At 42.8% G+C, this 9,347-nt stretch overlaps 1 protein-coding gene across 1 annotated transcript in view; it reads left to right on the forward strand.

Annotated features, from left to right (window-relative positions):
* Positions 1–1,065: 1,065 nt before the first annotated feature.
* Positions 1,066–9,347, forward strand: part of gatad2b (GATA zinc finger domain containing 2B) — a 59,866-nt gene continuing 51,584 nt past the window's right edge. The window contains 1 exon segment of the mRNA XM_020586878.1: positions 1,066–1,298. The gene's annotated coding sequence lies outside the window, so the exon portion shown is untranslated.

Genomic DNA, 9,347 nt, shown 5'->3' on the forward strand with positions numbered 1-9,347 from the left:
CGCGTCCTGGCTGCGGGTTCCATCGTGGTTTAGCAGACAGGCTACCAGTAATGACACACAGCAGGCTCTGCTGCATGGCCGAACTGAGACAGGAACTGACATGTAACACGTGTCACAAGTAAAACTGGAAGTAACAATAATCCTATGTTAGGTCGATGATAAATGATTTAACATGCAAAGGTCAGCAAGTCTACCGGCGTCTTCTCAGGGCTATTGCCCTTTCACAGATGGAAACATGCACATCATGTCTCAAATTGAGAGATCCTTTAAAAATTGTTTAATCAACGTTCTTCTTCTCTATCTTTCAATGAGGGGCTATAAGAGGTAAGACAGAGGTACGACCCACACTGAGAACTGGCTGCGTGTTGTTTACACTGGCTACAGTCGGCGTTTTCACACGCCCATACTGGGGGGACATCAGGCTGAAGCTGAATAACGCAGACTTGCTCCCACACAGCGCTGACTTGTCACATTGCTCTAGTATCCCTGACATATTTGTGTGGCACGTTAAACGAACGCATGACGCTGCAGGGTTAAGACTTTTCTTTGTCATAACATTGACACACAGCAGACACTAGCCGACGGGGGCTGCATTAGTTTGAGACGACTAATGTAGGCTGGGGTATTTCCTTGTCACCCATTCGCGCTACTGGTACAGCTGCGTTTGTCCAGTATGGGTCTTTGTCATGTAGCCTACATCCAGAGAACACCGTTAGAAACCCGAAATGACAAGAAATTAAGGTTCTCCCGCTAAAAATTAACGAATATGTCTCCTTTAATTACTGACTAAAGTCAAGGAAGTCGGCTCTGAGTCTGAGTCTGAGTCATCGTTGAAGAATGCACGTACAGAGCTTCTAGCAGCCACTACTTAGTCAACGCTAAGCCACAGACTGCCTCTACAGCCCCGTCTCAGTTAACATGGCTCTCCGTCCAGACACAGACAACAACACTGCTAACGACCAATCACGTTTCTCTCTGACTCCGTCGCGGAAACTAACGACCAATCAGCTATCTGCGTGCTTCCACTTGTACGTTCCGGAGGACCAATCAACGGTCTGTTTGGATCTGCTGGGCGAAGGATCAGCCAGTCAGATGCCTGTCTGGGCTTCAAGGAGCGACTGCGTGACCAATGAGTTGTCTGTCTGGCTGCACCGAGAGGGCGAACGTCTGTCGAGGCCCAATCAGGGGCTCAGTGCTGCCTGCCGGTGCCGGGGACTGGTGGTGAGGAGCCGCTGCAGCGCGTCAGGACCGGACCGTGAACCCGGAGACGGTACACACTGAGGCGAAAGTAGACACAGGTGAGTCCGAGGATGTACGCAAGGCCTGGCTCTGGCCGGTGATGTTTTGAAATGGCAGCGGCGGGATTCGTGTTGCTGCGGGTCGGCTGTGTCGTTTTGCTGCCGGTGGATAAGGTGATAAGACAATAGAGCGTTTTTGCTTTGCTGTTTATTGATGCAGGCTGACAATTTGGCGACGAGCAGCCGTCGCCTCGAACTGTTCAATTGCATTTAAAGGTCTGGAGTCGCAGCAAAAACACTGGTGGATATATAAAGACTGCGTGGCGGTTTGTGTTTCAATAATTACAGAAGAGTAAACGGAGATGTTTGAGTTACATGAGGACGTTGTGCGGAATGCCTCCAAACCGCTTCATTGTTTGATCCAGAGTCTCTAGGGGTTAACACGGACTGAAGAAGGAGCCAGGCTCCCCTAAGATGGTTTTCAGCGGTTTTACTGGAGCAACGCTATGTGGAGTGGCGGATTAAAACGCGCTCGGTGGAGGCCGGAGCTGCTGATGGCTCTCGGCAATTAGGAAGAAAAATTCGAAATGCATCAGCCATTTACGTAGAGACTCAACTGGCTCCATATGCACCTAAATGGCTGCCTGGCGCCTGACAGCATTACCAGCATGTTAACGTTACTGTAAGGGCAAGGCTTTATTCACGCCGAGCGGCGGATTAACGGAGGTCTGTGACGCCGGAGACCAAACGGGGATCAATATTTAATGTGTGTTGCCTATTATTCTGCGGTATACAGGAGGTGATGTCGTGTCTGTTGCTGCACTGCACCCCCAGATTTACATGAGTCACATGAAGGCTGGATTGATTCTGATAAGAATGTTAGCTGTCATTCTGCTGTACGGTCCCTACCTGGGATCCAGTGTGTACAGGATTTGACATGGTTAAGGTGAAGAGAGGTGTGTAGCTAAATCATGTTAATGTTACCATCCTCCATTACAGGAGGCTACCACACATTCAGCAGCTGTAGGTGAAAGCAAAGTCTGGGTAAGAAACCTTGCATTTGTGTCTCAGATGAAAAGTTGACAGACAGCAGCTTTAACACTTCTTGTCATGCAACCTGCATCCCATTCAGTTTCCTCAGCAGTGTGCCAGTTTTAACCAGCTGTTTCTTTCTAGTCATTTAGGCCACCGGTGCACACTTAGCACAGGTGATGTAAAAGGTCTCCACGGCCTTTGATTGTCACATAAAAGTTGGCAGACCTTGATACACTGGGCCCTCCACTCACATAGTGATAGTGGGTCTGTATGAATGAAAGGTCCCTGCCGTCGAAGAGTGTGAATGAACTGTAGTATTCTCAGCGATGGAGTCCTTCCTCTTCCTATTTCCAGTTCGTAGTCTTCTGGCAGCCCCAGCATACTGATGAACATGACTGTACTGTCATGACAGAGTACTGTGGTGCAGTTTTGACGCATATTCAGCTAATGTTTTTATGCCACTATTTTAGGTGGTCCTGAGGGAAATAACAGTGGTGATGCGCTCCTTTCGTTGTTACACTGTACTTATCGCTGTCCCAAAGTCTAATGGGACTTTAGGGGCTTTTCACCATAGTGTAATGAATTTTGTTCAAAAACACCTACTGATGCATAAATCTGTCAGTAATTATTATTTCTGGCATCCTAATGTTACCTTACGTGTCTGTCAAACAGCATTAATTAACCCCCTTCCCAGTTTGGCCGGGTGTGAACCCTAAAACTTTTTTAAATACAGCTAGAATATTATGGATTTTTGAGGCAGACACTGACATCGGTAGTTGGATGTTTAAAATAATTGGATAATTAGGCGATATTCATTTTTAAACATAAATGCAACATGAACGTTTTTGTTAAGGAATCCTTTCATTTGGTTAATTGTGACCCAAGATGTGTACTCAAGAGGGTGTCTAGCTGTAAAACAAACTTGTTGTTGGTGGACACAGGTTCCAAATTACCTCAAAATATTGTTGATGTTGTCACTTGTTTACTCTGATGAGGCAATATCAGCATAAAAAGAACAGTTACATATTGATACAACTCAGTTGTGCCCAGAGCTCAGCGTGTCAAAACTTCAGTTAGGGTACTGAAAGTTGGCACTGAATGCATAGTGCCGTTCTTGTTCTTATTTCCTTTCTGATCATTTCCCTGATTAGAACATGATTTGGTCAGTTTTTTATACTGTTTAAAATGTAGCCTGGGCGATGTTCCTAGACAAGTTTTTAAGTACAAGGTTAGCATTATTCTGTATGTTTCTAATTGTCAGCCTATTAATGTAAACCTAAAATCCACCACGTGTTAATCTTTCACTCAATACATTATGTTCTTCTGTAGCGCTGAGCTCCACGATTCTTACTGTAGCTCATATAGATATAAGTTCATCTTTGAAAAGGCTCAGTAGTTTCCTGAAACATTTGCTCTTTACTAAACATTACTCAGGAGGACATAGTGCGTTTGTTGGGGACTTTTCAGTGGCATATTAATCCACACATGGTATTTGGTGCAGTAGGACGGTGTATGCAGGACAGAGTCAGAATGAGCTGGAAATTTATAAAAAAAAATGTAAAGGAGAGACTTTTAGAAAGTATGCTGACCCTGAATTCTGCACGTTGATAGAAGCCATGTAGGCAACGGTCACAAGTTTGAGTCTCTACAAGCGTTGCACACCTGGATTTGGGAAGCCGGTCCCATTCTTCTTGCACATACTTTCAGTCTCTGTCAGAGTAGATGGGAAGTGCCTGCAAGCTTCCACCTTCAGGTCTCTCCACAGATGATCTGCGGGGTGTAAAGAGCTGATATGATGGAAAGCGAAAAAGAAGTGCGTTGAGATGGGTTGGGGTGATAGCAGAGGTTCTCCTCTGCTGTCAGACAACTAAACTCTGTCTCCGCTGTGTTACGCAACTGTATAATTTTGAATCTCCCACCTTGAACAAGAAGAACTGTGCTGGATGTGATGTCATACCAAACATGAAATTGGATACAGGAGGATAAGCCAACCCCCTGCACAGCATTAGGCTGAGCTAAATGAAAGTACCTGTGCTAAAACTAAGCTAGCTGCCTCTGGTGATCTTTGAAAACACAACTGTTACTTTGTTTGAGAGACTTACACAATCCTACTCTTCTGAAACACCCAGCTGAAGTCTCAAGTCTGCAACAGCGGGTTCCTCTCCTTCCCATTCAGGATCAGCCTCTGGTTCATTCATTTGAAAAACTAAACATTTTATACATGGAAAGCTCACGTGATAATTTTTGTGATCTAGTTTGTCGCAAGCATGTTTAAAAATTTCGAATGTTGACCATGAAACGTTTGTTTTTTAAAGTACTGTAAGTGATGGAAAATTAAAATGTAAAGCACTGACAGAGGTCTTAACAGTTGAAATGTCCCTTAATATCATATGAAATTGAAGTTATCATCTATACGCTTCTGAAATAGCATCTAAATCATTTTAAAAGTGCTGTTTTCAGATACCAAAGCCAGTGGTGCGGAGCAGCCTGAATCCAATGTGTCAAGAATTTTGATTCCACCTCGTTCATGTTGAGTGGATTATGGTACAGAAGCTCATCATTTCCAAAACATCTTTGCTTTCCTGTAGACTGTGTAATAACTCTTGAGCTGTCTGAAATAATCAAATCAGTCAATATGTATGTGTATACCCCAATATCACAACTTAGAAAACTTCCTCAAGAGGCTGTACAATCTGTACAGCACCCTCTGACCTGAGACCTTGACTCGGGTAAGAAAACACTGAGCAGCATTGATCATTTTCACTGTGTCTTTGTCAGGTGTAGGGTTGTAACTAACAGCTAATAATAATAATCTATCTGTTAATTCTTAGATTTAATGTGATGCCTTCTCAGGTTCATCAGATTGTTAGAAACATAAGAAATCCATTGTCAACATTTGTCTTTTAAAGAACACATTAAAAGTACAAAAAAACAAAACCCCAACAAAAGTGTAGGATTATTCTAGTGTAATCTAAAGTAAAACATGGCAGACATATCTTTAGAACCATTGTGTGTACACCATTGTGCAGAACATGCTACAGTGCCGTCACTGATGTGAGATCAGCCGATGGCTTTGCCAGTAAGACATTTCGCTCTACTGGAGTGGCTGGAACCACAGCATTATAGCTGAGTCAGTAAAGCTCGAATCCAAGTCGAGTCATCAAAGACTAATCGGAGCCGAGTCCCCGTTACCTGCGTCAGTCATCAAGGTCCATATTAAACACAACTGACACAGCTCTCACCATGTTAGATTCTAAACTTTCTAACTGGGTATTGCGTCACCATATTGCTCAGCAATATAAAAATCATTTATAGAAAGGGGAAGTGTGTGCTGAACACAGCATGGTGCAGGTGGACAGGTTTTCATTTCAATATCCTGTACCTAATTATTATGGCCTGTTACAAACCAAAAGTCAGAGTCCTCATCTCCAACTTCGGAGACAGAATGCAGTCAGGGCTCGAATCCAAGTCCGAGTCATCAGTGCTCAGGTCTAAGGGCAGAAACACACCAAGCTGACGTGTGTTGTGCTGATGTGTGCGTGTCTTTATTATGTGGACCTTTTTTTTTTTTTTTTTTTTTTGTCTTTCTTTTCTTTTTTTGTTGTGAGGACATCTTACCCTTTCACAGGGCTGTTTGAGGGTAAAGGGCTGTGGTTAGGCATTTAGTTATGATGGTTAGGGTAAGAGACTAGGGAATCCATTATGTCAGTGAGTCTCCACACAAAGATGGCTGTGCAAACGTGCGTGTGTGTGTGTGTGTGTGTGTGTGTGTGAGAGAGAGAGACAAAGAGATTGGGAGTGTTTGATATTAAAATGTTGGCTTCAGATTTGGTTTAAAAACACTGAGCTTACACCCAAAGCTGGGCTCAGCCTGAGTTAGGACTCAACATGCTACATGCATTGATCTGTGCGCCATCTCTGTGGGTTTATGCACACTAATCGCAACAGTCAGTGTATGTGTACTCGCACAAGCCGCGCTCTCATCCGTGTGGGAGTTGGTGTTATTCTGACACTGTAGTTGGCGCGATGGTCAAGGAAGGCTGCTATAGAAGAAAAAAGCATAAGAAGCCAAACATGACAGTTTAATGTTATGTTGTGTGATGCTCAGAGAGATGTTGGTCATCTGCTTATTGGGGTGCTGTGGAAGGAGGCGGATGAGGTCGTGATTAGGTCAGGGTTTTCGCTGACCACTGAACCAGACTGCTCAGCCTCAACTGTTGATATTTTTGAGAGGTGCGCACTGAGTCAGGGGACCTGTTGGAAGCTTGACATTATTGAAACGATAGTAGGTGCCTAAAACCTGCCTCTTTATCCAACCCCTCGTAGCAGCTGCTGCTGCACATACCCATGTGCAAATTTGAAAAACACCCTCATGTTTATACAGAATGGTTATTACTCCCAGAGTTCATACTTGTTATAGCATTGACTAAGGCTACAGGAACCTTTAGCTTCTTTGAAATAAAAAATTTAGGTTCATTTGGACCGTCCATAGTAGGAAAATCACGTGTAACTAATGCTATCAAGGATGGCTTCACTCTCTTTATCTACTCAATATATTCACCAGCTATTCTCAGATTTTGTGTGCCTGCTGTTTGGCGCTCAGCAGGTCACGTATAGTGACTTCATCAGAGCCTGTAGCTCGGCGATACTCATCTTACAGCCTGTGGACCAAATCAGGCTCGCCATAGGGTTCCAGCTGGCCCGCATACCACTGTCTAATTCACAGTGAAAACAAATCGACTGTGCAAAAGGGTGACACTTCATTTCAGTAAGGGCTGCGCACACTGCCGGCATTGCGTGATGCAATGTGACACGTGTCGCACGCTGCCAGTGTGTGTGTGTTTGGCCTTAGGTCCAGGCACACTTGACCTGTGCGGGGCTGCTGCTATTTGATATGTCTCTTTGCAAAGATGAGTGAGGACAACAAACGTAGAAAGGGTGACAATAAAAACAGGCCGTTCAGTGAACAATGGACAGAGGAAGTCGCCTTTATTTTGCCACCTCATGCAAATCCTAAACCACTGTGTTGAATTTGCCAAATGACATTTGCTGCTAATATCAGGTGCCATCACAGCACAAAACACGCTAGCTTCAGTACAGCGTTCCCACCTGGTAGCACCGCAAGGAAAGAGGATTCTTTGATGTTTAAGTCATCTTATTCTGCCATATCAAGTCCTGACAACTGCTGGTTCGCTTCGTATAACTTGGAAACAAACCAAGAACAACAGGCCATTTGTGGACACTGAACTTGTTGAAGTGTGCACTCTGGGAATTGTTGACAAGTTGTTTGCAGGAGACAAGAACAAAGAGGACATCATTAGCCGTGTGAAAAAAGTTCAGCTGTTGGGTTCAACGGCAGCACAGAGGCTGGAATATTTATACAAGGACAGCGTTTCAACTTTCTGAGCTGAAATGTATAGCTTACATGCCAGTCGCTGTGGACGGGTCAACAGCTTCTGTGCAAAGGAACTTTTCAAAGAAGAGTTGCTGTGTCTTTTACCTCTGAAGACACACTCTGTCCATCGGTATCTGAACTGTAAAAGATTCGCTGTATACATTCTGACAATGTTTGGATCAACCTACACGAGTCAGGTTTTTCAATTATTAATCTAATTAAAGACAAGAAGTGCAATAGACTCGCAGACTGGCATCACAGACACTGCATGCACATTACCTTGACATCCCACAAGCCAAATTTCAAGGAACTCTCGTATGTATATGAACTTGTACCATTTGAACATTTAATTCTGATCCCATATACAGTGGGACAAATAATTATTTGATACACCGTGATTTTTCAAGTTTTCCCACTTACAAAGAATGGAGAGATCTGTCATTTTCATCGTGGGTACACCTCAAATGTGAGAGACAGAATCTAAGAAAACAAAAAAATCCAGAAAAATCACATTGTATGATTTTTAAATAATTTCCATTTTATTGCATGAAATAAGTATTTGATACAATAGAAAAATAGAACTTTGGTACCGTAATATTTGGTACCGAAACCTTTGTTTACAATTACAGAGGTCAGACGTTTCCTGGGGCCCGTTTCTAGAAGGAGGTTTAACAAACTCAGAGTTCAAACCTGAACTCTGAGTTGACTTACACAGAGTTGGAAAACTTGGAGTTTTTGGTTTAAGAACAGCTGAAAAGAATTGGTTTAATCAACTCTGAGTAGTTTGACTCAGAGTTAGGCGCGTGCCACGCGACTATAAAAAGCCCTGAATAACGGCGTGAAGACATTACGAGTCACCATGGCAACAGGACCAAGCAAAAATAGGTCTGCGTTTTTTCCCCAACAGAAATGGATGTGCTACTACAAGCATATAGTGACTACGAGCCCAGATTTTGTAAAAAAAAGCAACACGGCTTCAGCGGCGAAAGAGAGAGAGTTAGCTTGGGGGAAAATAGCTGCCCGAGTCAATGCGTACGTTTACATGTTAATCATACAGTGTTCGGTGTAAGTAATTACTAAATAATGTTAATATTGTTATTATTTGTCACTTGTAAAGTAAGGAATGGTTCTTAATTCTTCAATAATTTAATGAGTAACTTCAGTAATTGCATAAAATACCGATTTTTTTTTTTTTTTGTACGAATTAAAAGTGCAGTTTTATGTCTACCCTTTCTTAAAATTCCTATTGTGGTTGATATGGGATTTGTAAAGTAATGATTAATAAATAATCCAATACGTTTTATGGAGAGTAATTATTACATTAATCAAAATACTTTTTTAAAATTTACCCAACACTGATGTAATAATATAAGAATTGAAATTTAATTTTCATGTAGGTGCATTGATGGGAATATGTGTGCCATCAATGCATCCAACCGCATTAGGAAATCCTGAAGGGGATTCTAATTATTAGTTTATTTCCAGAGGCCACAGCAAGATGTTATTAACTGATCATCATTTGTCAGATTAGCCTTACTGAAACGAATTCAATACCACTAACCTGCAATCCTGTGAAACTCCTCTTTAATGGCTCTGAGGGGTTTGTGCCCAGGAAACACAACAAAAAATAACAGAAAGCGCTTGAGGGTGAGGCACACTTTCCAAACTATTCTACATAC

This window comes from Monopterus albus, unplaced genomic scaffold, assembly GCF_001952655.1.
Source record: "Monopterus albus unplaced genomic scaffold, M_albus_1.0 scaffold427.1, whole genome shotgun sequence".
NCBI lineage: Eukaryota > Metazoa > Chordata > Actinopteri > Synbranchiformes > Synbranchidae > Monopterus > Monopterus albus.